Source organism: Mauremys mutica, chromosome 1, assembly GCF_020497125.1.
Source record: "Mauremys mutica isolate MM-2020 ecotype Southern chromosome 1, ASM2049712v1, whole genome shotgun sequence".
Lineage (NCBI taxonomy): Eukaryota > Metazoa > Chordata > Testudines > Geoemydidae > Mauremys > Mauremys mutica.
In genome coordinates, this window is record NC_059072.1 from 146,422,455 (window position 1) to 146,431,456 (window position 9,002).

The window sequence follows — 9,002 nt, forward strand, 5'->3', positions numbered from 1 at the left end:
CAGTGATGTTAACACCACTTCTACACTCAAGGAATGACAGGCTCCTGCTCCTAGAGCGGTCTGCAGTGCTGGACTGGTTGTTTCAACGGAGCCTGTCATCCCTCCTTGTCGGGACTCTGTGCGGGGGCTATGTGACCTTGTTGCGGGGGAGGACGGTTACAGTTTCCCCTGCTGCGTGGCTCTGTGGTCCGGAACAAGGACCGCTGCATAAGTTCTGTAACTGCCCTCCCATGCCACAAAGTCACGTACCCCCCACCCACACAGAACATGGAACACAGCTCCCATACCAACCAGGGTGCCTACTGACTGCACTGTGTGTGTGACCTGCTGTTGATCCTGCCTCCGTGTCTGTACCCTGGTAAAGGTGACTGTCCTATGCAATTAACAACCCCCTTCTCCCCCCTCCCCCCCCTTCACAGACAGTCTTCTGTAGAAAAACTTGACGGAAATATTAACAGCAAACTACTCTTAATAATCAACTACACAGTTAGGGGATGAAACTGGGATTGGGGCTTCGGTGAGCCCAGGAAGGGAAGGACTTCTCAACATTTAGGGAATGGGAGCCTTCTTGTATTTGTGCACTCTGCAGGGGTGCAGTGACATTTTTCACGGCCCCTGTCGCCCCTCCTTCTTGTTACTTTGGATGAGGGGGGATTGGGACTTTGTGGCGGGGGAGGGCGGTTGCAGATACAGTGCAGGGGGGCTCTGTCCTCCTGCCTGCGGTCCTGCAGAACATCCACAAGGCACCGGAGCATGTCAAATTTTCCCTGGGCATTTCCTGTGTGGCTGGTCAGAATATCCAAGCTTGGACTGCTGTCCAGAGCGTCAACAGAGTGGTGCACTGTGGGATAGCTCCCGGAGCTACTAAGGTCGATTTCCGTCCACACATAGCCTAATTCGACATAGCCATGTCGAATTTAGCACTACTCCCCTCGTCGGGGAGGAGTATAGAATTCGAACTAAAGAGCCCTCTATGTCGAATTAAATGGCTTCCTGGTGTGGACGGGTGCACGGTTAATTCGAATTAATGCTGCTAAATTCAAAGTAAAGTCCTAGTGTAGACCAGGCCTCAGAAACAAGAAAATGCTATAGTTCCTCTCAATTTGAAGGTGATATGGGCTAATGCTACTAGGAATGCTATCAGGAATCACTCAGAGGATGTAATCTAAACAGACAACTCACAATGTGTGCTGTGGGAGATACTAAAAAAGTGGTTTTTGACCTGGTGAGAGTGGAGCTTTGTATCATTTATAAATATTTAACTTTTTTTAAAAAAATCTTTGTTTTTAAAGAAATCTTTGTTACTAAGCTTTCAGGATACAGCAGCAAGAAAGGTTGGGGATTGGTCCTGCTTTGAGTAGAGGGTTGTACTAGATGACCTCTTGAGGTCCCTTCCAATCCTGATATTCTATGACTCTATGAATGGTGCTGTTGTGCTGGAAGATGTTAATGGCTGAAATCAATCACAGACCTAGTTAAGGACCCTTCTTTCAGGCTAAATGGAAGGAACAACTAAAGTCCCGTATGAGAAATGGAAACAATAGGAGGCAGGAGGAACAAGGATATATAGGTGTGCACACATTCATGTTCAGGATAATGTCAGAGGTGCAGAGGGTAGGGGGATACTGGGATGTGAGTGCACAAGTGAAAGTAGGAGGTTCAAGTGTGACAGAATATACCCTGTATTCACACTATGGTAATAATAGGTGTGTTTAAACAGAGAATACAAAAAGAAAGTGAAATCACAGAAGAGTTTGTTTCTTCAGCCTTAGATCAGTCAATCATGAATTTAAGGAGGCTGAGTCCCTGTTAAGAGTTGCCTTTCACAGGGGAGGATTTGTGGCTGGACAGCAGGGGAATAAGAGAAGTTTAAATGCATGTCTGGTGGGGGGACGGCCTTGTAAAGTATCATTTGAAAATTCATAATGTGCTGGTCAGTATTGTCCTGATAAAATATGTGTGGCAACATTATATGTGAAGTTATAAGGTTCCCCTGTAGGTTGTTGTTAACACATGTTTCCCAACCCCATAGCTCTGCCCAAGTAGAAGTTTGCAAATAAGTCTGTCCTAAACAAAGACATATATGTTTTTTTTAATTTGCATTTAAGCAGTAAATGAAGTCATCATGCTGGAAAACAAAGGAAGCTCAAACAGGTGGAAAAGAAACCAGCAGGGAACATCCTTCCACACAGACTCTTTGTCTATTTGTTCTCAGCTGGAAATGTTTTTCAAGAGGCGGACTGGAACTATAAAAAAGGAAGGGCAAACACCCCAAGACACCCCTCCCTCTCTCTATCCATCTCTGACTTCTCACCTAAGAAGACAAAGGAAAACAGCTGTTGAACTATGGGGGTTGGGGGGAGGGTGCTAACCTGAAGAGTTTGGTCAGTAATCTTGCTGAAAGCATGTGCTAAGAAATTTTGCTTGAATCTAATTGTTTGTTAAATTATTGTGACCATTTCTGACTTTTATGCCTCATTACTTGTACTCACTTAAAATCTCTCTCTTTGTAGTTAGAACATAAGAACGGCCATACTGGGTCAGACTAAAGGTCCATCTAGCCCAGTATCCTGTCTTCGGATAGTGGCCAATGCCAAGTGCCCCTAAGAGAATGAACAGAACAGTTAATCATCAAGTGATCCATCCCCTGTTGCCCATTCCAAGCTTCTGGCAAACGGAGGCTAGGGACACCATCCCTGCCCATCCTGGCTAATAGCCATTGAGAGGCCTTATCCTCCATGAACTTATCTAGTTCTTTTTTGATCCCTGTTATAGTCTTTGCCTTCACAAAATCCTCTGGCAAGGAGTTCCACAGGTTGACTCTGCATTGTGTGAAAAAATACTTCATTTTGTTTGTTTTAAACCTGCTGCCTCTTAATTTCATTTGATGACCCCTAGTTCTTGTATTATGAGAAGGGGTAAATAACACTTCCTTAATTACTTTCTCCACATCCAGTCATGATTTTATAGACCTCTATCATATCTCCCCTTAGCCATCTCATTTCCAATCTGAAAAGTCCCAGTCTTATTAATCTCTCCTCATATGGAAGCCGTTTCATACCCCTAATAATTTTTGTTGCTCTTTTCTAAAGCTGTTCCAATTCCAATATCTCTTTTTTGAGATGGGGTGACCACATCTCCAACCAGTATTCAAAGTGTGGGCGTACCATGGATTTATATAGCGGCAATATGATATTTTTGGTCTTATTATCTATCCCTTTCTTAATGATTCCCAACATTCTGTTTTGCTTTTTTTGACGGCCACTGCACATTGAGTGGATGTTTTCAGAGGACTATCCACAATGACTCCAAGATCTTTCTTGAGTGGTAACAGCTAATTAAGAACCCATCATTTTATATGTATAGTTAAGATTATGTTTTCCATTGTGCATTACCTTGCATTTATCAACATTGAATTTCATCTGCCCACTCACCCAGTTTTGTGAGATCCCTTTGTAACTCTTTGCAGTCAGCTTGGGACTTAAGTATTTTGAAAAGTTTTGTATCATCTACAAATTTTGCCACCTCAAACTTGTTTTTAGGGCTGTCAAGCAATTAAAAAAATTAATTGTGATTAATTGCATGATTAATCCCATTGTTAAATAATATTTAAAATACCATTTATATAAATATTTTGGGGGTTTTCTGTATTTTCAAGTAGAGGCTCAGGGCTGGGAGCTCTGAGCTTCAGCCCTGCTTGGGGCTCCAGTCCTTCTTGGGGTATAAGGTTCCAGGCTGACACGGGCCTCCAGTCCACCTTGGGGGGCTTGGGGCTACAGCCCCTCTGGGGGTACAGGACACTGGGCTTCAGCTGCCTGGGAAGCTGAGGGATAGGGCTACTGGGGAAGCTGCAGGCTGAGGCTGCTCCAGTCCCCACCACCACCTGCGAAGCTGTGGCCTGGGGCTTCAGCCCCCGCTTCTCCGTTGCCTCCAGGCCTGCCCACAGGGCATGCGATTAACACATTAAAAATTAATGTATTAATTTCGCTTTCAGTTAATCACAGGTGCTAACTGCCATTAATTGACAGCCCTACTTGTTTTATTGTTTTATCTTCTTCAGTGTGTTTAAGCTGACATGGCTGGACAACTATTTTAGCCCACATTGGTCTGAATTGTACCTGGTATGTCACGATGTGCATGCACACATGTGTGTGCAGGGTAATGTAGGAGGTACATGAGGGAGGGGGAAACTGGGATGTGTGTGCACAGGTAAAAGTAGGAGGTTCAAGAGGCAGATGGCATTTGAGAGATGTGTGTATGCAAGGAAATTTGGAGACTAGAAGAGAGAGGAAAACGGATTTAAACCTTGTCTGCTTGGTGCTGCTCCAGAGTGGTGTAAAGCAGCCAGGGTATGCTGGTTAGTCTTGGCCAGAAAAGCTAAAATTAAAAGCAATGATTTAAAGTTGGTTCTTCATATCTTCAAATCATTGGAAATATCACATGGTAACATTCCTTGTGACTTTCTTGTTGAGTGTTAAACGTTTTTAATTAGGAAATCCCCAGACAAAAGTAACAAGAAAATGGAGTCAAGGCTGACATATCAATAATTTAGGATAAAATACATTACAAAAATATTTTAATTAACCCAAATCAAGCACCATAAGCCCAGGAAATTCAGAGTTAAGGTTAAATTTAAAAGAAATTTTAAAATGTAAATGTAGGGAAATGCACCATTAAGGCACCCAGATAACCTTAACTTGGGGATGGGAGTGGGATCTCATGTGTTTTTAAAAATCAGTTTAATCCAATCTGTTTAACCCAAACACTAAAATGCATTAATTATACACATATGGGTTTTGGACTATGGGAGAGACATAAGGATTTTGGTGTCCTAGCTATCCAAATCCAGACTAAACATGTTTGTATTTTTTAAAAGTTTAATCTTAACTGTTAATTGCCTGGGTTTATAACACTTGATTTATCAGTGGTTCATTTAGTTCAACATCCTGTCTGTGACAGTGGCCAGTACTAATGGCTAGTGATTGGTGCCTCTTCATGGTGGCTGGTACCAGGTTCTTCAGAGGAATGTGCAAGAAACCACGAACCACGCAATTATGGGATAACCTGCCCATAGAGTGAGTTTCTTTCTAGCCCCCATAAGTTAGTCATTAGGCTCAAATTTGCCTTCATTGTATGCAGTCTCCTCTGCTCCAACCGACCCAGGTCACTCTTCTGTTTATTTGCTACTCTTTTAATTTAATTGTTCTGTAAATTTGATCTTGGCTGAATTTGCACCATAGAAATATCAGCCAAAGAAAGACATGAAGTAGTTTCTCAGTATTCAGAGGGCATATTTTTTATCATATTTTCTCAAAAACAAAACAAAAAAGCCTTTGGATGTCCTTTTTTGGGAAATAGATGACGTTTGTTTAGTGCTGAGCTATTGTGGTTATAGTCCACTCCTGTTTTATTTAAAATAAAACAAATCACACACAGTGATGAAATAAAAATAGCAAAGACAGAAACTGCAGCTTCTGCCTTTGTGTCTTGCTCATTTGAAAGCTAGTTGCTTGGAAATTACAAACACAGCACAGTGTTAAAACTCTCTAGAAATATGGAAAATAACTGGACACAGTACTCCAGATGAGGCCTCACCAATGCCAAATAGAGGGGAATGATCGCATCCCTCAATCTGCTGGCAATGCCCCTACTTATACAGCCCAAAATGCCGTTAGCCTTCTTGGCAACAAGGGCACATTGTTGACTCATATCCAGCTTCTCATCCACTGTAACCCCTACGTACTTTTCTGCAGAATTGCTTCCTAGCCATTCAATCCCTAGTCTGTAACAGTGAATGGGATTCTTCCATCCTAAGTGCAGGACTCTGCTCTTGTCCTTGTTGAATCTCATCAGGTTTCATTTAGCCCAGTCTTCCAATTTGTCTAGGTCCCTCTGTATCCTATCCCTACCCTCCAGCGTATCTACCACTCCTCCAAGTTTAGTGTCATCTGCAAACTTGCTGAGAGTGCAGTCCACGCCATCCTCCAGATCATTAATGAAGATATTGAACAAAACCGGTCCCAGGACCGACCCTTGGGGAACTCCAATTGAAACCGGGTGCCAACTAGACATGGAGCCGTTGATCACTACCCATTGAGCCCAATGATCTAGCCAGCTTTCTCTCCACCTTATAGTCCAATCGTCCAGCCCATACTTCTTTAACTTGCTGGCAAGAATACTATGGGAGACCATATCAAAAGCTTTGCTAAAGTCAAGGAATAACACATCCACTGCTTTCCCCTCATCCACAAACCCAGTTATCTCCTCAGAGAAGGCAATTAGGTTAATCAGGCATGATTTGCCCTTGGTGAATCCATGCTGACTGTTCCTGATCACTTTCCTCTCCTCTAAGTGCTTCAGAATTGATTCCTTGAGGACCTGCTCCATGATTTTTCCAGGGACTGAGGTGAGGCTGACTGGCCTGTAGTTCCCCGGATCCTCCTTCTTCCCTTTTTAAAAGATGGGCACTACATTAGCCTTTTTCCAGTCATCTGGGACCTCTCCCGTTCGCTAGGAGTTTTCAAAGATAATGGCCAATGGCTCTGCAATCACATCCGCCAACTCCTTTAGCACCCTTGGATGCAATGCATCTGGCTCCATGGACTTGTGCTCTTCCAGTTTTTCTAAATAGTCCTGAACCAGTTCTTTCTCCACAGAGGGCTGGTCCCCTTCTCCCCATACTGTGCTGCCCAGTGCAGCAGTCTGGGAGCTGACCTTGTTTGTGAAGACAGAGGCAAAAAAATCATTGAGTACCTTAGCTTTTTCCACATCCTCTGTCACTAGGTTGCCTCCCTCATTCAGTAAGGGGCCCACACTTTCCTTGACTTTCTTCTTGTTGCTAACATACCTGAAGAAACCCTTCTTGTTACTCTTAACATCTCTTGCTAACTGCAACTCCAAGTGTGATTTGGCCTTCCTGATTTCACTCTTGCATGCCTGAGCAATATTTTTATACTCCTCCCTGGTCATTTGTCCAATCTTCCACTTCTTGTAAACTTCTTTTTTGTGTTTAAGATCAGCAAGGATTTCACTGTTAAGCCAAGCTGATCACCTGTCATATTTACTATTCTTTCTACACATCGGGATGGTTTTTTCCTGCAACCTCAATAAGGATTCTTTAAAATGCAGCCAGCTCTCCTGGACTCCTTTCCCCCTCATGTTATTTTCCCAGCGGATCCTGCCCATCAGTTCCCTGAGGGAGTCAAAGTCTGCTTTTCTGAAATCCAGGGTCCGTATTCTGCTGCTCTCCTTTCATCCTTGTGTCAGGATCCTGAACTCAACCATCTCATGGTCACTGCCTCCCAGGTTCCCATCCACTTTTGCTTCCCCTACTAACTCTTCTCTGTTTGTGAGCAGCAGGTCAAGAAGAGCTCTGCCCTTAGTTGTTTCCTCCATGTTAAAATAATCTTACTGATTTCAACAAGAATGCTGGTTATTGAACGTAATCAGAGTTTATTCCTAGTTTGTGGTTTTAATTGACTTATTATAAATAGCATAGCTCCTGATTTAGTTATGGAAAGGTGCTAGAGTGCTAATACGAGGCTTAAATCTACCACTCCAAGCACCCCCCTGCCATAGATCAGATGGCTGTGGTGACACCTGGCCTTTTAGTTTCATAAGTAGAAAGTTATATTTGCAATTGCTGACTTTGCATTGTTTGTGGTTGGTATTTCTAAAATGCTGATTTGGGAAAAAAAACCAAACATTTGCAATTGTCAATTGCTTTGAAGCAAGTAGCCTTTGGAAATTCCAAAACGCTCACCTCCTTCTTTTTAAAGTAATTCTTTTTCTCTGCCATTGTCATTCAGTTCACTTTCTCGAAATAGCTACAGTATTAGTGGGATTCACTTAGAGATGAGATGTTTTCACTTTACTAGCAATTTTGGCTCTTTCTACCTGAAAATGATTCTTGAATTAATTTCTTTTCTATCCCACATTACATCACAGTTAGGAGGGAACACGGCATTTGAAAGTGTTCTGGATATTGTGTTGTTACAAGGTAAGAATTGATGAGGTTTTAGGATCAGTTCTGAAACCTGTAAATGATAACGGATATAATAATATATTAATATTCCATTTTGTGGAAAAAATCCTTTATTTTTCAATAGTCTGTTTAATATAATGTTTTTTTTTCTCCTTGATGTTTTCTGGTGGTTTCCTATTATGGTGAAACTTGATTAGTCCAAACAGGACAATTGAAACGTGTGTGTGTGCGCGCGCGTGCACATGCATTTTAATTTTTCACATTGATAAGGTAAAGAATTGTAGAAATCTAGTACCAAAATAGCCACATTACAGTCGAACCCATTTATCTCGACCTCGGTTAACTTGCCAACCCTATTAAGTCGACGTTTTAGTAGTGGAACCGCCAAACTCCCTCTTTGTCTTACCGGTTTCTCATCGGTTATGTCGATTCTTTAATCTCGCCGAACCCTAATATCTGGAGCACAGAAGAGCTTTTGCCACTAACCGAGGTAGAGATAAATGGGTTCGACTGTAACTCCGGCGGCGGCCCTGCCCGGCTCCTGCCGCATCCCTCCCCGGCCACGCGACTCCTGCCCTAGCCCCGGCTCCCCAGCCCCGCGGTTCCCCGCGTACCCGCCCGCCTGGCCCCGCTTCCCCGGTCCCCGCTTCGCCACCCGCCCGTCCGCCTGGCCCCGCTTCGCCGGTCCCCGCTTCGCCGCCCGCCCGTCCGCCCGGCCCTGCTTCGCCGGTCCCCGCTTCGCCGCCCGCCCGCCCGGCCCCGCATACCCGGTCCCCGCTTCGCCGCCCGCCCGTCCGCCCGGCCCCGCTTCGCCGGTCCCCGCTTCGCCGCCCGCCCGCCCGGCCCCGCATACCCGGTCCCCGCCCGCCCGCCCGGCCCCGCATACCCAGTCCCCGCTTCGCCGCCCGCCCGTCCGCCCGGCCCCGCTTCGCCCCCGGCCCGCCCCCTCAAACCCGGTCCCAGCCCGCCCCCGCATCCCCGGTCCCTCCGCGTCCCCGCCCGCCCGGCCGCCCGGCCC